The sequence below is a fragment of the Pogona vitticeps genome, chromosome 6 (assembly GCF_051106095.1).
Source record: "Pogona vitticeps strain Pit_001003342236 chromosome 6, PviZW2.1, whole genome shotgun sequence".
NCBI classification, from domain to species: domain Eukaryota; kingdom Metazoa; phylum Chordata; class Lepidosauria; order Squamata; family Agamidae; genus Pogona; species Pogona vitticeps.
The window spans coordinates 93,141,417-93,164,560 of record NC_135788.1 but is presented as its reverse complement, the minus strand read 5'-3'; positions in this window follow the sequence as shown (position 1 = coordinate 93,164,560).

Here is a 23,144-nt window from a genome sequence, read left to right as displayed (position 1 = left end):
ACTCTGTAAGCCGGAACCCAATACTGTATTAGGGCCAGGAGAGGAAAGCAGAAATTTGAAGAGTCAGCTATCAGCTTTGTGTGCAGGATTGAACTCCCCTTCTTCATGCTGTCCTAAACCCATCCCCCACTTAATACATCATTGGGCTGGATGTGACTTGTCACCTCCCCTCTGGTTCTGCATTACTACAATCACCGGACATCATTAATTTGGAAAATCTTTCTAATAATAAGCCTTTCTTGCCACTAGGTGGTGGTAGAAGCTGCATAATCAGACCTGTGCATCTCCTGTTCATTTATTTTATAGTATACTGTGGTTGCCTGCATCTAGATGCCCACCGTCTGCTAATAAGCAGCTGTGCAAAAGTTTGGAAATAGCTTTGCTGCAGCCCCGAATCTTGATGTCTGTGTTTTGTTAAACAAGTGAAATGAAGGGATAGGCAAAGGAAAACTTTTCTCTGGGAGCATGAGTAGGAAAAACAGAAAGGAATCCCATGGTACATTAACAAGTTGCACATTTATCCATGATAGGACGGTTTGCCAACTAGAGGGTGCTCCACCAGCTGGCACTCAATGGATCAGAGGGTTTGCTATGGGGTGGTTCTATTCCAATGTTTGTAAAAACCCTGAATTAAAGAAAAAAACATTGCAGAATGACAAAGTCATTTAAGCCAATTCTGAATCAATCCCATAAGGAAAAGAAAAAGTAAAACCCTCTCTTCAAGTGTAATTTACTTTAAAGTGCGTCAGCACTGGATTCTACATTAACAGCAAGCAAGTTACTATACTGTACTTTGAAAATCTACATGCTGTTCCACATTTGGCCATCAAGCGTCAGTGCAGCCTGCATATTTTTGAGGATGGGGGTTGATTACAAGAAAGAAAATCTGTACCATGGACAGCTCACCAGCTAGGGGTGCAATAGGACCAGGAATTTGCAATAAATGCAAATCAAGCAAATATGGATTAGCTCAGAGTCACAATAGTTCAGAAATGGCTCAAATTTCTTTTAAAGCAGCTGTAGGGAGAGAGACCTCAAGCTAGGTCACAACTCTCCTCTAAAACTCTCCACCAAACCTTTTTCTCTGTCTGTGTGGGTTCTGTGCTGTCAAATCGGAACTGACTTATAGCGACATTAATAGGGCTTCCAAGGTAAATGAGATATGTAAGGAGTGGCTTTACTGTTCCACTCCCCCAGTCAGTTTCCATGGCCAAATGGGGATTCAAAAATCTGTTCTCCAGAATCCTAGTCCATCACTCTATCCTCTACACCCCACTGGGAACCCCATCTCTGTCTAGATAGGGAGATAGTACAGAAGGGTGGTGGTGGTGGGAGTTCAATCCAGTCAAGGTGTCTCCCCAACAGATTTTCAAAGAAATTTTAGAATGACGGTTTTAGAAACTCTAAATCTTATCTAGTTTGTCAGAAATATTTACTGTGGGATTGTGAAAAGGAACCTGATGCCTCTGAAAAAGCCAGGAGCAGTTTTTAGTCGTTGTGACTGAGTGGAATGAAAAAGAGATGGTTGATGCCTCCCTATGTAAGGGGTTTGTTACACTGGCGTAAACCACACATTGTTTGTTCCAGTTCCACACATATTGGCATTACCCATAAACCTGGGAAAGAACTTTCCTGTATCAGAGCAGCCAATTTCCATTTTTAAATGGAAGCTGGTGCTCAGAATACTAATTAACAAAGGACTGCCTTCAAGTGACGTGAAATTTTGCTAATGTGGACTAAATTGTGAGGAGGAGAGAGACAATGGGGTCTGGTATCACCAGCTATATGACCTAGAAAAGAGAGAAAGAGAGACGAAGAGGATGTCGGGAAGGAGTGGTACCAAGCCTGGTGATATCGGTGAAGAAGCAACATTATAAATGGGGAACATGAGCTTCCTAACTACCAGATCGCAGCCCCTTTGAGGCACATATATAATCATACAAATAGAGGTACACATTTTTCACTATAACCAGCACTGTAATACTGTACCATAAAGGCTTTGTAATACATCCCAGATATATTGAAAAATAAACAAACGTGAAGAATATAAATAGACTTATTACCCAAATGCTCTTGTTATGATTTGATTTTCTCCAAAACTCATACTGGAGGAAGCCCTGTCTTCTTGGTGGAGAACAGATCTATGATTAGAGGCAGCCATTGCAAACAAGGCTAGCTAGAACAAGAAGTGTCACCATAACTTATTATTTTGTTCAGAATGAGGCATAAAAGTTCCTTCAGTGTTTGAGTGGTACTTAATTTCTACAAAGGAAGATCCAGGGATTTAAACAACCTGTCGGGGGGGGGGGGGAGGGAAACAGAGATTGTGTTTTCACAGTCTGTCAGATTGTGTGCTTGCTTGCTGTGGTCATGTGGTAGCAAAAGTAAGGGTCTCTGCACAAGCTCAGAGGTACTCATGTATCTTTTTGTGTGTTTCATATATCCAAAGATCTGAGTCCTAGCTGTGAAAACACCAGAGCTCTGAGTGAGTCTTAGTCAGCAATGGCTGCAATATTTTGGCTCATTGAAAGCTTCAGGAAGATGATTCTTTGTAGTCCTCTTAACCTGGATATAGTGGAGGATCCAAGACACGTTCCCTCACACTGAGCTCTTTTAACCCAATTCCTCCAAACTCTGGCTGGCTAGATCCAGGAAATAGAACCTCATGTTCCCAAAAATGCTTTGGGAAATTAAAATGACACTCCTAGGCCTCGCTGCCCAGCGCTTCTCATAGCGCTGCTGTGTAAACTTGCCAAGCCTGGCCTGATGAACTAGGAGGAGCCCCACCAACCCAGGAGGGATTCCACCAGAAGGCATCTCCTCAGGGGCCCCTCAAATCTGGAGCTGGCTCTCGGGTCTCTGGCCTCTTTGAGTGCTTTAAGCAAAATGGATGGTTGTGTTGGTAGCTGTGGGCCATCCTTTATGTAGCCTGTTCTGCACCTCTTCAGCTGGCAGGCTGCATCACGATGGATGGTGAGGTGCTGTTGTTACTGCTGAAATAAGATGTAGTTGCCAATGTAGTTAGTTTCTGCACAGGGAGTGTGTACATACGTGCACCACCTGGTCCGTTGCTCAGACAGCAAAATATCTTGGGTCGACCCTGCTTGCAACTCTTGGGACCCTCATGGATTTCTGATCTTGTCACAACTCAAGCTGGCCCTGGCGGTGGTTGCAAGTGAGGCATGATGAAAGTTCCTCATCTGAAGAGTTTCTACTTGAAGACCTGCCATCTTCTCTGCAGAAGAGGCCATCTGCAAACGTTAACAGCTAAGAAGAAGGTTGTGATGACTGTCCTTGTTAAATACATGGAGAAGACAAGGTGACTGCTATCCAGGTTATCCCACAGAGCCTCCAATGTTGATGCAAGATTTAATTGGCAGCCTTTTCTCAGAAACCTGGCACTGAAGGAAAGGTGGGGGAAGAGGCAATTGCTTCAAGCTTTTGCAAGGACAGGTGTGGCACTATTCTGTAGACCTCCCCCCCCCGCCCCAACTGTTTTCAAGTGCCAGGAAAGGCACCCAACCCATTGCTTGGGAGAAAATGCATACAGGACCGAATCAGCAACATACAATGAGAGAATTCCGCCATGCACAGCATTATTTGTCATTATTATGTCACCCTGCTCTTCAACACATTTGCACACATTGAAGTTCTTCTTGTCTTTGACAAGAGTTTCTACTAATCAATAGCTCGTAAATTTCTCAAGTTCTGACAGCTATAGTTGCTGTACACATTCTGGAGAAAAATTGCATTGCAGCTTTTCTAACATGGGAACACTTTAGGCTGGAGATTGTGTGTCTTTCTTGGAGGTGAGGATTGGGTGTCTGAAAGCTCCCCTTGAAATAATCTTGCACATAGAAACCTAAACTTAGAGGGGAAGCAAGTATGTAACCCTTTGCTCCATGAAACACTGGCTTTCCATCTGTAAGTGAGCTTTTTGCCAATATAGTGTCCGTTCAGAGAATAACACATTACTTGTTTAGATAAACCTTTCAGATCCGGTTGTCCTGGTGGGCTGATTTCTACCTTTTCACATCTAGAACTGGTGTTTAAAAGTTCCATCTGCACTTTAACTGTCATGGTTGCATGCTAAGGGATCCTGAGGTGTGTACAGTGGGGTCTCGACTTATGAACTTAATCCGTATTGGAAGGTGGTTCTCAGGCTGAAAAGTTCGTAAGTCGAATCTGCATTTCCCATAGGAATGCATTGAAAACCATTTAATCCATATCTGCTCTTTTCTGTCCATAGAAACTAATGGGAAGCTGCTATTCTGCCTTCTGCCACTAGAGGGGGATATTTTTTCTTTTTTCCTTTTAACCTAAAATGACTTACATTTTAAAAAAAAGGAAAGAAAAGAGTTCGTAACTCGAATCTAAGTTTGCAAGTCGAGTCCGTATATTCCTATGAAAGTGATCTGTAAGTCGAAAAGTTTGTATGTAGAACTGTTCGTAAGTTGAGACCCCACTGTAGTTTAACAAGGACTTTTGACCCCATTGGTAGCAAGCTCTAAAGCAGTGGTCCCCAACCTTGGGCCTCCAGATGTTCTTGGACTTCAACTCCCAGAAATCCTGACCAGCAGAGGTGGTGGTGAAGGCTTCTGGGAATTGTAGTTCAACAACATCTGGAGGCCCAACGTTGAGGATCATTGCTCTAATGTATTTCCATGATCTACAGGAGAGAATGCTAAGTATCTCACCCAGGAATAAATCCCAGGATTCCTTAGCATACATCCAGGCCATTCAAAGTGGCATCAAATTGATATATTGGTAAAGGGCAGTGGTTTCCAAACGTGGGTCCTCAGCAATGTGTTTCTCTCCATAGATGGTTACACTGGTTCAGTTTCCTTCCCAGCCAGCTCTGCCTCTGTTGCTGGTCATCTTTGGATATGTCCAAATCTGATAGTTATCAAGCAAGAATGAAGACTGTGGTTTCCAACTTTGGGTCCCCAGATGTTCCTGGATGACAACCCCTAGAAATCCTGGCCAGCAAAGCTAGTGGTGAAGACTTCTGGGAGTTTTAGTCCAAGAACATCTGGGTTACCCAAGGTTGGGAGTCAACTGGTATAGGGCAAATATATCTAATTAGAAGGAACTTGGACACAACCTGCCATGGTCTCTTGGGTGCCAAATGAATGATGGCTCAAACACAGGCTGTGTGCCTATACAGTGTTACTCTGAATGACCCAACAACAGCTGGCTTACATCATCTTGATCCAGGTTGCTTGTGTGGCCCTTGCAGTTTGACCAGTGGCACTGTGAGGACAGGGCTTTGAGTCCCCACTGTGCAAAACGAGCAGGAGTACCCCCAAATGCAGGCCGATTGGCTTACTACATGAAAAGAAAGGGAGGTAATAGACATGATCATTACAACAGCCTCAACCTCCTGTCAGACTGTTTGAAGTAAAGTTAAACATATTACTACCTTGTGCATGGGGTGAGAGGGAGAAGAGACTCAAGACACTTAAATCTGGAGTCTGAAAATTGTCCGATACCCTTTGCTGCTAATATGAGTGGATTATTTAGTATTAAATGGTAGAGAAGTATGTACTTCGTGTTTATAATTTCCAGAACTCATTAGCAAAGGTGGCCATTGACTGGAACCTCCCTAAGACATATGGTGAAAAACTGCAAATCAAAACTATTTCCTGAATAGTAAGACAAATCAGAGCTATTTATTGAAAAACCGTTTGGGGGTTCATGTGGAATAAATAGGCAATGGAGCTATCTAGAGGGCTTCTGGTGAACTGGAGCCCCTTGAAATGGCTTTTGAGAAAGAGGAGACAGAGCAGGATGAGGGCCTTGGAAACACAGGACCTGAGCAGAGTTGTTACTTGCACATAGCTCAGACACAAAAAAGGGAGTGTTTGGCAAATTGCCATTGTTTGGCCTTGAGGGGAGAAAAACTGTGAGTGGAAACAATCGCTCTCTGTTTCTCCCTTTGCCAGCTCTGCAGGAATCAACAAGGACTGGCAGGTTTAGGCAGACAGTTGTATGGAGGCTTTATTAGTGAAAGGCTGAAATGGAGCAAAGGCAAACGGAGGCCTGGAGTGAATCTTCTCTCTTGTTAAGCGAAACCCTACCTTGCATGGTCATGTTCTGCATTGCCCATCATGTACATGTGCCATCTCTGCTAGCCTGCTGCTCTCTGGTCCTGTGGAAATGCTGCCCCTTCACAGGTGCTGAGGTAAATTCAGCTGTTGGTCTGATGAGATTTGTGCATGGAATGGGAGAAAGAAAACAGACCCCACCATATGTACACGTCCTTGCCTTTTTGTTCTTCTGTCTCAAGTCTCCCTGTCCCTCAAGTCAAGAAGCATAAGCACTTACGTTACTCTTGGCTGAAAGACCGACCAACCAACCAACCAGCCAACCAACCAACTGGCAGACCCAATCAACCAACTGGCAGACAGACAGACAGACAGACATCCACAAACTCCCCTCTCTGGAAGTAAAAACCCACAATCATCCAAACAAAACAACAACAACAAAATAACTGACAATTTACAACCCATTCATACCACTCAAAATCAGCTGATTAAGGGAGCTGCATTCATCTAGCCTATGTTATGATAGGCCTGGAAATCATACATTCAGAATCCTGTTAAGTCTTCTGTGCATCCAGGACAGTGCATCTCCTCCCACAGCATCACAAACAGTGCAAAAATAGCAGTAGGGTTGGTAGCTGATAATTCTTGCACAAATCTTGCACACTGGAACAGTTTTCATATAGTCCCCAATCATGGATGGAGGTGGCCCTTTTAAGGGTCTTCTGATTGTATAGAGAAGAGAATGATTAGGTCAGAACCAAAGCCAGAATCCTTGACTACAGATGTTCCTTAGTCCTTCTGGCCTAACATTGGAGTAATCCCCACTGATTCAATGGGCCTACTGTGTATGTAATGTACTTGCTAAGCAATAGGATTTCAGCCATGGTTTGAGAAAAGAGAAGCCGTGAGAGTCAAATATTCAGAGGATGATTTTGATACACAAAAATAGCATTACGAACGTGTGGACACAGACTTCAGGTATGTTGAACAAGAGGGGTACTAGCCCAGCTTTCTCCCTGACATGCTAACTTTCTATGTGCAGATTCTGTGTATAGTTTACATCTCTTTATCTCTTTACATGCGTAGCCAACTGTTCAGTTTGTGTCAAAGCTAGGATTATGAGGCAAGTCACCAGTGGCAGGAAGGACCCTTCCCCAAATAAAGAGGGGCACATTTTAGCTGATGGCACACTTTTATGGAACAGGGCATCTCTAGTTTTCGTTGACAGTTCTCTGTTTGCCACACACACCCCAGCTGAGTCACTGATTAATGGGAAGAACTTTGCGCTCTCTCACTCTCCTGCTCTCTCTCTCTCTCTCTCTCTGTGGAAAAAAATTCTGGGGCCTTGCCCAGGGCGTTCCTTCTCTGTCAGGTCTTGCCAAAGTAGTTAGGCAGGTGTGGAGGGATGTTTGTATAACCTGAGCTGCCTGCCTCGCCCTAGTAGAGAACAGGCTATGATCTTTCACCATATAAGGAAGAAAAATGCAGCATAGATGTTTCTGTGAGAGCCTCCACCACAGATGGCTGTCTAGGCCCTAATGTCTGTGAGCTAACTTAATTTGCTGCAAATGAAAATATTTTGCTGGTTAGGGGATGAATGAGTAGGGGGAGTGTAAAGAGGAAGTGGCAGGAGACTACAGAGCATAAGATTGTGGTCGAGGTTGGCTTCTGGTTTGAGAATGCTCTGGCAAGATGGCTCCCTGGTCAATATTCCACCTCCCACCTCAGCTGCCAGCTTGTTGAATGTTGAATTGGAAGTCATTGTCCACCATTTTATATTCCACAGTGCTTTGGAGTAGTGCTACACTACATGTTTTAAGAACATTGGAATTTGTCTTATACGGAACCAAACTAGCCCCATGTTGTTAACTGTGACTGATAGCGCCTCTCCAGGGTGTAAAATGGGTTCCTTTCTTTGCCCCAAATTGAACTTGGGACTTTCTGCATGCAACCATGATCCTGTGATCTCACAATGCAGTAGGGAATGAGGTAGACGACTGGTGCCTTCCCAGACTCAGCTGCTACTACTAGGTAAGCCCACAGCCAGTGTGCCTGTGGTGATTGCAAATAAATGATCAAGCTAGTCTGCTCTTGTATGCTTTCATTTGGATTTCCTTAAGAAAGAATAAGAACTCTTCCCATATCTGAAGGGATACCCTATAGAGAAGATGGAGCAAGCTTATTTCCTGCAGCTCCAGAGAGCAGGACATAGACCTGTGGATTTAATTCATAAAAAGAAGATTCTAACTAAACATTAAGAAGAGCTTCTCAATGATGAGAGCAGAATGGACTGCCTCAGATGGTGGTGGACTCTTGTTTATTGGACATTTTCATTGACGAGAAGTTGGGTGACTAGCTGTAAAGGATGCTTCATTTGTGAATACTGCATCTTGCATTGCAGAGGGTTCATGACTCTTATTGAGAACTTTCAAAGAGACAGTTCTGTGCTTCTGTGAACTGTGTTAGTAGATAATACCAAAATATCCAATGTATCCAGCACTTCAAGGAGGAAGTTGCTTTAGATCAAGTCAAACCAATGGTCCGATGTCATTTGGTGTTATTCCACACTGATCAAAAATGGGTCTCCACAGTTTCATATGGGGAACTTTCCTTGCTGTCTGTTGAGAATGTCAGGATTTGAACTTAGGATCAACCACCAGGCTAGACTGCCTTCATTTAGAGAAGATGGTTTTCTAATTGGAGACATTCTCTATTGAAGGACCACCCACTGTCCTTTGTCTTCAGGTTAAATGTTTCATCTTTTTGTTTGTCCATAGACACTTTCCGTGGTCACATGGCCGGTATGACTAGACGTGGAATGTCATTACCTTCCACAAAGTGGTACCTATTCATCTACCCATATTTGCATGTTTTCAAACTGCTAGGTTGGCAGGGGCTGGGACAAGCTCACCCCATCGTGCTGATTTGAACATACTGACCTTTCAATCAGCAGCCCAGTGGCTCAGCAGTTTAACCCGTAGCATCACCTGCATCCCTTCTTAAAAATGGCCATCATCACATCTTCTGATGATGAATTCCACAGGTATGAAGAGGGACTGTACATATAACTAGAATTACACTTTTGAAGGCTGGGCTCTAACTGCCTGGACAGAGAAAAGCCTACTTCGTCATGGTATAAGTCTCTATCCAAATCTTCTTGCTACTTATACAAACAAACCCAACACTTGCACATCTCAACTGCACCAAAGCTCCTTCTGGTCAAACTGAGGGCTGTTTGCACAAGTTCTTATTGCAGAGGGCTAGCCTTGCTGCAGCAGTAGACCTATTCTGTATTCTGCCTCCATCTTACAGCTTTGGCTCACTGAAGGAGGCCAGGAATCAGAGAAAACTGCTGACAGGAGCTTGGTGCTGACTATGATTCACTTACATGGTTTTCTGACACTGTCAAGGGTGTTCTGGAGGTGCTGGGAAGTTCTTTCTCATGTCTGTGCATGGGTTTCAGCCTCACACATTCAAAAAACAAAGGAGGAGGGGTTTCCTTAGCTTTGCTGCCAAGTTCCCAGGTTTGTGACATGAGTCACGCAGAGACACTGGCAACTCCTATCATTATGGCCCAACAAAAGACTTGGCAAGACAGCTAATGAGGCCAACAATCAGTGGCCTCCTATGAAGGGCCCCTCTTAAAGCATTCACAAAACTTAATGAAGTTCAAAAAATAGCTTTTCATTCAGTTTGTTTCCTCCTTCACATCTTATTTTTCAACATACTTTTTCTGCGCACATCTATTCTTTGACAAGACAGAAATTGGATGTATTATTCATAGCTATCTTTCCCCTAGCTATCTTTCCCTAAGAAGATTCTTCATTTCTCTGTGGTCATCCCATGTTGACTTTGATTGCATTACCCTTTTCAGAAGTATGGGGGATTTGGTGGCAGGAAGGAGATCTGAACTTGAAGGTCAATTGGATTCTTATAAAGGCAATCCATAAATGACCTTCAGATGTGTTGGGTTTAAGGAGTTCCATACATTACCAAATCTAATGCAGGTTTTTTGGGCCATCTCTATTAATCTATCTCTCTATGAGGGTTGTTATAATCTGAGGCCCTAAATTGTACCTTACTTTGTTTCTGTGTAAATTTAGCACCAGTCGCGGTGGCTGCCACAGTGTTGGAAGCAAAGCAACAGATAATTACATTGAACCACCTATCATCTAATTAATTACGTATGGGCCAAAATCCTATTATTTATGTGTGTTGGCATTAATCAAATGGCATAAACTTCAGTAGCAAATTGCCACTAGTTAGGCCGTGTGCATATTCCTTATCATGCGTCAAGTCACACAACTTGTACCCTCTGAGGAACACAAGTGTTAAGATCTTAACTGGTGGCAATTTACAGCTGCAATGTATGCTATTTGACATATGCCAACATACATAAGTACCTGTAATAGGATTCTGACTTGTATTTAAGTAACTAAATGGTAAACGTAGTTGTCTGCTGCATTTCTGTCCACATTGTGGCAAGCATGAGGAGTAATGCCAGGTTTACATAGAGATTCAGACTATTGCGTGCCCATAGCCATGTAGTAAGCAGCCCAACCGGAACATGCTATGAGAAATCATATTGCTGCCATATTTTTCTAGATCTCAGATCTGAAGGCTGCAGGCGTATAGTAAAATGTATCTCACTGCTTGGTAGGCTAAGACAGACAATCATTGTTATTTTCAGTAGTGAAATGAAGGAGTGGGCCGCATGCAGCTCAGGGCCAAAGACAGCTACTCTATTGCAGGGGGAAGATGGAGGAAGAATGCTGGCTGCTTGGCTGGCAGGAGAATCAGGATATGTAAAGCAGTGGTCCCCAACCTTGGGCCTCCAGATGTTCTTGGACTTCAATTCCCAGAAATCCTGGCCAGCAGAGGTGGTGGTGAAGGCTTCTGGGAGTTGTAGTCCAAGAACATCTGGAGGCCCAAGGTTGGGGACCACTGATGTAAAGGGTAGGACGTGGCGCGACTGGGGTTACTTTTTGGTTTGCGAGGTGGGCTTTTCTCTGCTAAAGCCATGCTGGTTTTTCCACAGCAAGAATCTTGCTCTTCTGCACATGTAAACATTTATCTTTAATGCTTCCCATTGATTTATATGAAACTGAGATTAAACTAATCACCCTTGAATTTACTGCCCCTGCGCCTTCTAGTTCCTTTTCACAGACACACTGTTTATGGGTTCCTTGAGTGATGAAGTGCAATGAATGGCTGGTCTCCTATACTTCTAATCTAGAGGAGAAGATCTCTCTACCCTGACAAAAAATTCTCTTGTGTACAACTCTTAAAATGCAAGAGGTTCTCTGACTGTCTCCATCTGGCCAAACTATGTCTTAGAGCAGAGAAGGTCATGTTCTTCAACCAGAAGATCCAGATTATTCCCAGCTGACCTGCACTACGATCAGAGAACACACAGTAATACCATCAACTCTGAGACCTGTTTCTTACATTCCTTTTGTACTGGAAAATTCTTCTTCTTCTTCTTTAAAGCAAAAACCATCTTGAGAACAAACAACACTGGCCAGGCCAAGAACAGCTCTGGATGTGCAGTTTTTTTTTGCTTGGATAACTCTGCTCCAAGGGAACCTTTTGCTTCTTGCTTGGAAGGAAAGCCATCAGGAGAGAAGGAGCACCTCGAAACCCAGCTTGACATGCAGGCGGGTTGGAGAAAATAATGGGAGGTCCAAAGGTGGCTGATGGACCATTAATTGACCTTCTGTGGCTTAGAGAACCATGGGATGGTGGCACGAGCTGACCCATCTCTTCCCCGCCCCATGCGTCTTAGTCTCAGTTTCTCAAGAGGTGTGGAAAGTTATGATAGACTTACTGAGCAACTGCAGCATTTCTGAGAGAGAGAGCACCCTGCCCTGGGTGCGGCTTGGTGGGAAGGAATGCAGAAGCTTTGAAAACCTCACCCATCCTGTTATTAATTTGCTTGCAAGTTTTGGCAAGATGGATCTGGGTCCTCCCCAGCCCTGGGTGAAGTGCAGACCAAGAAGGCTGAAGTAAACAGAAAAACCAAGGAGATAAAAAAAAGAAAAAGAACCCACTCCTAGACTAAGGCACAAGCTATGATTTGCAGGGATTTGGGCCTAATCTCCTGGATGACTGGTAGAAGATGCTCCCAGACCCACAGTTTAGGTTGTGCAAAATAATAAAGGTTCCTCATCTGTTACTGACTACTAAGCAGTGTTCTTGGGGACACATGTTTATTTGAAATGCTTGCTTTTCTTTCCAACACTGGGGAAAAGACCTTCCTGAGACCTTGGAGAATTGTTGCTGGGTAGAGAAGTTATCTGGGCTATCAGAGCTTGGAAATAAAAATACATTTCTTTGGATCACCTCCTAGAATTTTGGGGCTTTTTTTGATAGTAAAAAAAAAGTTAGGTTCCTTTTCAGTCTTGATTCTTCCAACCAGTTTGTTTGTTTATCTATACATGAGATTATAAAAATTGCCCAAGTCCTCTGGATGGTTTATGAAAACCAGTGACAATTTGGAGTGGAATTATTTCAGCATATGAAGGATGTTGCCCTCTTCTCACATCACCAACCAGTCTTTAGACTAGTGGTTCCCAGCCTTGGGTCCCCAGATGTTCTTGGACTAAAACTCCCAGAAGTCTTCACCACTGGCTGTGCTGGCAGGACTCAGGTTTGGGAACCTCTGATCTAGACCCACAGTCTTCAGTTTTGCTCGGTGACTCTCAGATTTGGACACATCCAAAGACAACCAAGGCTGAGCTGGCAGTGAAGGTAACGGAACTGGTGCGACTATATGTGGAGAAACAGACATTTCTGCTCATAGGAGGGTCATCTCTCTCTCTCTCTCTCTCTCTCTCTTTCAGGTATTGCTCTTGTCTATCTGTGTGGTTTTCTGTACAATAGGACCGGTCATGCCCTTCTCCTCCCCCTTTTGGGCCATTATCCGGAACATAGCTTGCCAATGATGTGAGACATTTGGTTTAATCTGCTTGGACATTTTGCTGCATAAGCCACACTGAAATAAATTCCCTAGCAGCAATTGGTATAAATCCAGTGTATGTACCCATACACATTGGCAGTCAATCAGGAGGTTGAGAAGGGGGTACTGCACCCATTTTATCAGTACAAATGACAAGTCAAAAGAGGGAAATCATATGTCTTCCCCACATCTATGTTCGTTACCCATACCTATTAAAATGCTGTAGCATTTTAATATAATGCATTACTCTCATACCAAGTACTTAACCTGTCTAGAGTGTGAATTAATCTCTCTCTCTCTCTCTCTCTGTTTCTGTCTCTCTCTCCACAACTGGAAAAAGCTTCTTCCTTAGTCTTCCTGATTGCAGTGTCAAGCCTTTTGTGCCCTTGACCTATAGCTTTGAAAATTTAATGTTTTTGGTCTACTTCTAGAAACCCTCAGATTTTGAGAGTTGTAATCTTAAAAAGCTGACTTTCTCAAGCCCAGTCTTCATCTTGTTCGTCTCCTTTAGGTTCTGTTCCCCCCTTTCTGTCTGTCCCCCTTTGGGCTGCATGGAACAGGAATGTGGAACTGGTAAGTAGAGAAGCACATCTCAGAGAGTCACTTTAGGGCAAAGGGCTACCTATTCTTGACCAGCCCCACAGAACTGTTGTGCTTTTTCTGTCTTCCAAACATAATCCTCTCCTTGGTTTAAACATTCTTGCTTTTACATTCTCAGCATCTTGAGAAACTTGTTATAAAATGGCCAAAGCATTGCCTTCTGAACATGTTCTTCCACGTCACAGATTTTTTTGTCCCCATCCTCAAGGCTTTTATGTAGGCATGCCTTGTGTTTTTTCTTCTAGCATGCAGTTGGACAAAAATGTGCAGTTTGTAAAAAAATGTGCAGCTGAAAACTGGTAAAAATCAACTCAGAAGAAATAGGACTTCTGCCTTATATATGTATTTTATCTGCATATATATATCTCCTATGAACATTTACTTTTATATATTTGGAGGGGTTACCAACGTTACAGCAATATTGATATTTCTGTATGCAGGGTTTGGTTTTTTTGGTTGAGAGAACTGCATAACAAATTCAAGAGAAGTGTGAATACTGATGAACAATAGTATTTCAGTCTGCAGATTCTTCCAGAAGGTGTGATTCTGTCAAGATTGTATCACAATACTGTAAATACTGAACTTGTTTCTCCCCAGTTCTTGTAGTTAGTCCCTTAAAGTACGTGTTTTTTGCAGTGTTGATGGCTGTTTGGCTTGTGGAACTCTGCATCCAGGCTTACACAAATTAATGGAATTAAAGGAGGGATAAGATGGTCATACTTAAGGTTATAACTTGAGACAGCTGGGTTAGGCTTGATGACCAACCACATACTTTCTCTTCTTACATAATTGAAAAGTTTTTTGGAACTAAAAGCCATTCAATATCACAGTGCTTAAGAAGCATCCATCAAGGGCAATCTTCCTGTGTTAATGTTATTACTGTAAAATGCAAGGACGAATGTGAATCATAACACCTCCTTTGGGGCACACCTGCTTTTTCTGTACTGTCAAGCAGCACAGTAGTGCCACCTTTGGGTACGAACTGGGATTGCAGGTGCCTCCAAAGCCTGCTCATATACAGTACATTTCTCTTGTAAAGAGCAGCAGAAGGCAAAGTAAAAGGAAATAATTACAAAGTATATTAAGAAAGAAGATTACAAAGAAAAAAAATAGATAACTTCTCAGAAAGTTTGGTTACTAAAATAAATACATTCAGATATGCAAAAGTAGTTAGGATCTCACAGGGACCTTGCCTTCCTGCAGTTCTGAGCCTTTTAGTGTACTGTGTTGATACACAGAAGCTTGGAACAGGTATGTATGTATGAAACCAGGTGAATTATCACCAGGTGAATTATCACCTGGTTAGTGGGAGGCAGTAACTCTGGGTGGTTAACCACTCAGGTTGGTTAACAATCCAATCTATATGAATAATATAATGCTAATAGTACTCCAGCAGTCAGCATGGCATAAAATTAAAAAAGCAAATTTTCTAAGCTCTGGGTATACATGTGGTACATGGGATGGCTATTGTGCTGGCCTATAAACTCAGGAAGACATGAGGCTGGACTAAATAGGGTTGCAAGGGGGTCCTGTTGGGAAACTGAGCCTGAGAAACATGTGTGGGGTATAATCTTCGCATTCCAATGGCATGTAGACCTCAGCCAATCCTATTTGTTAACATTGGTCCGCTATTAATTTGTCAGTATCATGAAGTGGCTTAAGAAGAGTGCTACTTCGGGATATTTGCAAATTAAACACTTTCTTGGCTCTTTTGTGAAAAGCAGACAAAAATCCCCCTCATTGCTCCGTCCTCCTGCTTCCAGGAGGAAGTTTTCAATTTCTCTTTTATTTATTTATTTATTTATTTATTTATTTATTTATTTATTTATTTATTTATTTATTTATTTATTTATTTATTTATTTTTCCAGTGCACTACCCTAATGCAATTAAAATCAAAACCCTTCATCTGCTTCTCTGTGGAGCTGAGGAAGTGTTTGTTTGTTCTTATGTGCTGTCAAGTCAGAGTCGACATATAGTGATGCCAATAGGGCTTATAATGCAAGCGAGATATTTAAGGAATGGTTTTAACAGTTCCACACCCTCAGTGAGTTTCCATGGCTGAGCAGGGATTTGAACCCAGGCTTTCTGAGTGGTAGTCCATCACTCTATCCAGTACACCACACTAGGTATCATGAGGATGTGTTTAATTAACCAATATCCTGAAGTTTTTAAGCCAATCACGATACTGGCAAAGAGGAAAGCTTTCAGCTCCTTCCCAGTGATCACACATGCAGGAAACAAACCAAAAGAGAGCAATCCTACCTGCACCCCAAAAAAGTCGAAGTCCCTGAAAGGTTAGAAAGGTGTGGGTAAGACCGCTCTGGGGGCAGGCTGGTTTGCTCCAGCAAAGACTCTGAATTTACTTTATTGTCATTGTACTTCCATACAAGGAAGTTAAATGCCATCTCCAGTATACATAATAATAAAACACATAATAATAAAACATCTGATCACTGTCTTTCAGAGTGAACCAGCTCATCCCTTCAGTGGATCAAATACCAGGCTAAATGCATGTGTAGTGACCTTATACACACAAGAGCAGTACAAACAGAGAGCTACCAAGCCAAATGCAGGCCAGCCATAGAAGAGGTTGCATCAGCCCTGCACTCAATACCCTTCAGCCTCAAGCCCCACTCCTCTCTGTCATGGCTTTCAACCCATGGAAAGCAGCACATCTGCAGAGGAAAGATTCCTGCTGACATGTAGGTTTGATAGTGAGAAGCTTGATTTTCAAATGAAAGCTGACGTACGTGAAAGGCTGGATCCAAACCTTCCAATGGTCTGGGTTCAGAAACCTCCTTAGGTGTAGAAGGGACCTAAGGTCAATTCCTTTGTCTCATAGCTTTATCATACATAGAATGGGTACATAGGAAGTTGTCTTATACAGCAAGCCAGGCCACTCCTCCAAGTAGCTCTGGAATGTGAGCAGAAGTTCTCTCAGTGTTGTCAGATGGCAGTTTCCATAATTCCTCACTAGTGGCTATAGGGGCCAGGCTTGACAGGAGCTGTAAGCCAAATAAAAATAAAAGCAATAATGTTAAAAAATCCAATAGTTTAATTAAATAATAGTTTTAATAATTAAATAATTATATACTAATTTAACAATTAATTACTGTATTAAATACAGTCATGTCATCTTCTGGTTGCTGCACAATGGTGGAGGGCGGAGTTTCACTTAACTGGGGCTTATTTTTTGGGGTAGGGCTTATATTATGAGCATCCTGAAAAATCATACGAGGGCTTATTTTTCAGGTTAGGTCTTATTTTCAGGGAAATGGGGCACAAAGGGGCTCAAAGGAGCTTCTCAGGGACAAAAACTGCCAGCTATGTCCTCTGAAAATGGTCCATACATTTGCAAGTTGTCCAAACCCAAGAGTCAGTGCAGCTGAGTTGGTCGAGTGTTGGACTCGGATTGAAAAGGTCTAGGTGCAAATCGCTGCTTAGTAATGGAAGCTCATTGGATTGTGTACAGCAGTGGTTCTTAACCTTTGATACTCGGATGTTTTTGAACTGCAACTCCCAGAAACCCCAGCCAGCACAGTTGGTGGTGAAGGCTTCTGGGAGTTGCAGTCCAAAACTCCTGAGTAACCCAAGGTTAAGAACCAGTGGTGTACAGCAACCATAAACCACTTAATGTATATCTCGCACACCTTGAAAACCCTATTAGGGTTGCTCTGAGCTGGGAACAGCTCAATGACACATAACAACAACAGTCGGAGCCCACATATGCTACTGTTTCTGAAGAAAACCAGCTTGGGAGATGTATTCGCAAAGGCTTTCACAGCCGGGATCTAATGGTTGTTGTGGGTTTTTCGGGCTCTTTGGCCGTGTTCTGAAGGCTGTTCTTCCTAATGTTTCACCAGTCTCTGTGGCCGGCATCTTCAGAGGACAGCACTCTGTGCTCTGCTGTCCTCTGAAGATGCCAGCCACAGAGACTGGTGAAACATTAGAAAGAACAACCTTCAGAACATGGCCAAAGAGCCCAAAAAACCCACAACAACCAGCTTGGGGGATATTAACAACTTCCAGCTGGTAACCACAACCATGTGCAGCTGATTAAAATTCTCTGACATCAAAGTGATTAAAAGATCTTACTGCATACAGCTTTTCTCATTCTATCTCTATCCAAGATTGTGTGAAATCATCTCATGCATTTCATTTTGGGTTGTGGAAACAAGAAAACGTAGCTGCCCTGTCACCAGCTGAGGGCACTCTTGATACACATTTAGAAAGAACCAGGCGTGTTCGTTACAGAGCATCAGACAGAGGTTTGGCATTGCTTTAGTTTTCTGCCAGCATCCTTCTACAGTGCATCCTTATGAGGTTTGCTATGAGGGTGTGAGTGCAGAAGTGTGTGCTGCGAAGCCCACTGGCATAACAAGAAAGACATTTGACTACATCCTCTAAATAAAAGGACACAGAGACAAACATACAGACACACAGAGATGAACCATGTGCAGAGTTTCATTCCATAGGTTTTCTCATGTGAAGTCTTCCTTTGGAAAGGTGGAAGATTCGTCTCTCTTCTTCTTCCTCAGCATATTCTCAGCAGGCACCAGAAGTATTTCCAATGGGAGTATGTTGCAGAAAGTTAATACTTCTGCATCTAGAGGCCACACCTCAGTGCTTCGGTCTTTGTACCTCCTCTGAAGGCTTCCTGCAAACCAGGCTCTGATAACTTTCTGTGGGTGGGGCCTTCCATCTGGATATCGTCACAGAGAATAGACAGGGAAAGGCACTTGTTTTTTTTTTCCTGTGGAATTTTGACTCACCCCTGCCTGTCAGTCTGGCATGCTAAATGATGCAATAACATTTTCAGGGAAGTGTTGTATACAGGATAAACGAGGAATGTGCTGAACCGTGTATGTGAATTTTGGGAATTATCCATGTCACCTCATTCAGGAAGATCCACTGACCATTCTCCTGGGGCCCACAAATATATTTTGAGGATCAGGTGCATATGAAAGTTGAATGTCATGGGGCTAGTGGCTGAAATGGTTAAAACTTTGCAGGCAGCAAAAGGAGGCAAGGATAGCAAAACCAAGATGGCTACCTGCTATGGAATGAAAGGTGACTCAGGGGCCTTCTAGAAACAACATGCGTATTATCTTGTTCTGCCTCATAGATAGATAGATAAATAAAACTTTATTACGGTCAAAGACCAGCCTCAGTTTAAGTTGCTTCGTTCAGAAAAAGTGTCAAATGTGTCCATGGTATCGGTATTTGTGTCCAAACTGTTCCCAACCTGAAGAGCAGGGAGCTGCGCTGCCAGGCTGCCTTGGCATATTGAGCTGGAAGGGCAACTGAGGGTCCCATGAAGTCTTTCCCTCACCACCACCCTCATGCTCTCAGTTGTTGGAGCCACAGATCATGAGCTCTCAGGAGCTGCTGTTGCTGTCCTGCCTCGTCTCCTCTGGTCGCTTCCTCAACCTTGACATCCTCCTATCTTTCCCATTTTTGTCAGCACTTGCTGTTACAGTGCTAAATGAACCCCTTCTTGGAAGCAGGCAGCATAGCGCTAGGGCCCTTTAATTACGTATTATTATTATTTTTTAAGAGCGCATTTCCAACTGTGAAGAGAAACACCATGCCACTAAACTGGGACAGCCTAGGGTGTGCGATTCTGGATGTCTTTGGTGAGAAAAATGGCAAATAAATAAATAAAAATAATAACTAAGTAAATAAAACTCCATTCCCAGGATCTTATTGCAAAAAAATAAACCAAGGCATTTGGGAGGGAAAAAAACACACAGGAAATGGTGGGAAGAAAAACTGTACATACCATAGTGAGATAAGAGGAATGTTGTTTGGATGTCAGAGGCATTTCCATTAAAGTTAGCACCAAATGAGAAGCTTAAAAGTTTACAATTACCTCATGTGGAAGAACCCCCCAAATAAGGGAATAAGTCTGCTTCAGGATCTCTGGCTTTGTGAAAAATATTGTGGTGATAAAACAGTTCTTACGTACCTACTGCAGGCAATGGCTGCCCACGGGGAGCTCGCAATTAAATGGTCAGCCAGAGATTTCAGCTGAGTTTCTTGTATAACCAGGGTAGCTTTGAAAATGGTGCCTATCTTGGCTGCAGCCAGAATTTAGAATAGTTTTTTTTTGAAAGGCTACTTCCAGATTCCCCTGGCTTGCATGGTTACTGTGAAGAATAGTTCGAAATACAACTTTCCCAAGCTCTCACTGTTTATAACTGGCTCTGAGTATACCCATTGCTAACATGGAGCCCCAATAAATTAAGGGGATGTAGTCCATGACAGAAGGCCTATACTATGGATGAGAAACATTGCTCCTGGGTCAATGTCCTCAAGAAAGGCTGTTTCCTCAGAAACAAGGCAGTGGATGATTGCTTTGCCCTCTAATGTTATTGGAAGGTGAATGATGGAGGATGCCCTCCTTACTCTGCAGTACGGAAAACCAGAAAAGGGGAGAAAAGAGACATTTTCCTCCATGTTGAGACTTCAGATTTGTATTGACTACTGCAATATGTATGTAGTTAGTCCTCCAAGGGCCACGGATAGGTGTTTGTGGCCACTGGATCTCTGGAGTTTGCTCATACCAACTCTATGCTGTCCCTTTATGTATTGAAGATTGGTGGCCCAAATGCCAATGGGATGATGAATTCACTCCAAGTTTTAGTCCTCACACCATAGGGCTTATCTAATATGGGAAACCCTACGTTCCAAAGAGGTTCATCCTAAAGAACAGCAGCTTTAACGGACTGATTAAAGCATGGAGTGGTTTCACCACATCAGAGCTAAGAGCTTCTTTTGCCTTTATGCAAGTAGATGACCAAAGCGAGGCTTATCCTCCATCTGTGCCTAGACACATGGACAGGATCCTTTTTATACTGGGGTGATGACTTCACATGAAAGATCACAGAGCTCTGTTGTTTTTATCAATTCCCTAAAGAAACTTTTCAGCAGGTACTCCAAATCTCATCCACTCCCTCTCCCAGGTCTGTGATATCATATGTGCATTTCTGGAATTCAGTTAAAAAGCAAGCAAGTAAACAAACAAACCATTCCCCTGAATGGACATAAACATAGCTACCCAGCGTCTTAATGGTGTGACCAGCCCACTGGAAGCCCATACAGCAAACATCCTTCCATGATATTGTTCCACACTCAGTTCTAATAGTGGAATAATATTTGCATTTAAGACTAAGCTGAGTGAGAGAATGAAGAAAAAGAAGAGTTTTCCAGAATGCAAAATAAGCCAACTAAGCAACACAAATCTTTCTCTTATTGAATCATAGAATAATTACGTTGGAAGGGGCTTGTGAATCCAAGCCCAACCCTATTTTCATTGCAGGAATCCAAATTTGACAGATGGTTGTCCAATTTTTTTCTTGACAGCCTCCAGCGTTGGAGGGCTCACCATCTCCCATGGCAGCTGGTTCCATTGTCATACTGCATTAACAGTTAAGGTGGTTTTCCTGATATTCAGCAGAAATCTGGCTTCCTGTAGCTTGAGCCCATTATTATGTGTACTGTACTCTGGGATGATTAAGAACAGATCCTTCCCTTCCTCTGTATGACTGCCTTATGATATTTTCAAGTACAGTGGTGCCTCGCTTAACGAGCGCACCGTATAACGATGAAATCGCTTACCGATCTTCGCAAAACGAACCCCGCCGATCAGCTGTTCGGCGGCCAAAATGGCCGCCGGAAGCCGGGAAATGGCCCAAAATGGCCGCGCGCAGCGTTTTCGCTCCCTCGTTAAGCGAGGCGAGGGCGCGAAAATGGCTGCCGGCCATCCTGAAGCATCGCTGAACGGTGAGTATTTGGCCCATTTGGAACGCATTAAACGATGTTTAATGCGTTCCAATGGAAATCGCTGCCCCGTTCAGCGATGCTTCAGCATAGCGAAGGTTAATCTGGAACGGATTAACCTCGCTATGCGAGGCACCACTGTATTTGGAAAGTACTATCATCTCTCCCCTCAGTCTTCTTTTCTCAAGGCTAAACATGCCCAGTTCTTTCAGCCTTTCCTGTCCACCCTGTAGCTATTGAAATGTCTGGGGGACCAGCTGCAGGACATTTTTATACTGTATGTGCTGTGGCTTCAGTCTGAATGCTCCCTAGTACCTCAGTGGTCAGAATGTCTAGGGGAAATCTTGAGTTTTATTGGAGGGTTCAGCTGTCACTTGCCTTTTTTGTTGGTACCAACAGCTCAGAGGGTGATTACACAGGCATTTAGCCCACTGTTTGGTCCATTGTGGGGATGGGCTCGTTCACTCTTAAAGATGGTGATGATGTCTTTGCTGCACAACCAACATAGACCGACACTGGTCATCAACTGGCACCAGTTTACATCACTCAACTTCAGCATAAAGGAAATGATAGTTGTACATGGAAAGTTCAAGGGATGGGTTGGTTAAGGCAGCTTTAGCCATGGTTTCACTAGCAGAGCTCCACTGCCTGACTATGATGGCTTGGCTTTTGTGACCGTCATAAGACAGGAAGGTAGGATATTGCACTTTTGACAAGAGATGCAAGAACGAGGAGGGTTATTTTGGGTGGAAATGAAATGAAAGGGCACAAAATAGCACTTCAATGCCGGTAACACTTTTATTGCCAGTAATGCCACTTGTGCAAAATGGTCATAGTATCTTCTTTGATACATTGACTTTCAAGGCTTAGAAATGGAGATGGGACGAAATGCTGAACTGGGGGTTCAAGCCAATTTGTTTTTTGTCTGAAGAAGTGTTTGGCACTTCCCAGCCCCGCCTCCTCCGACTCAGAGGCAGCATCCCAGATGCTGAAGAAGACTGAAGAAGCGACTTGGACGAGTAGCAAAACATTTCAACCTAATAAAAAAGAAGTCTAGTTGCCATGACTCAATTTCCAGATTTATAGCTATGTTTTGAGTGGAGGGATGGGGGCCACTAGACACCTGACCTAGCCAGTATTGAAGATAAGACAAAATTAACAAATCAAAAGGAAACACAGGATAGAAATGCAGTTAATAAAGAACTACATTTTGATTCTGTGAAGATACAAATGAAGATATGTTTCTTTCTGCACAGTATTCATGTTTCTGGTGAATTTCTGGTTTGTTTATTACATTATCATTCATTTCAAAAATGCATTTGATATTCTATAAGGAATATTGCAGAGCTCAATATATTTAGTCTAATATTTAGATTTGTTTTTCCTCTATTCATATCAGAGTGTTGCTCAAATCAGCAAGTTTAAAGTGCAACACTTCTGGGAGTGAAGGATTGGCCAGATATTTGCCATTGCCCAGGGAACACCTTGCAATTTATTTCTTCTTTTTCAAGGAGGCCCCTCCTATATTCCCCAGAGAAGATATGAGGGTGGTCTTCAAATAGCTGAAGGACTGCCATGAAGAATTTGGAGCAGTTAAAAAAAAGAATTTGGAGCAGATGAGTTCTCTATTGCTCTAAGCAGCAGAATTCAAATGAATGAACAGAAATGCCAGGGAAAGAGATTTAAGCTAAACACCAGGTCCAGATTACTCATAGTGGATCATACAACACAAATTGGAAATCAAGTAACTAGTCTG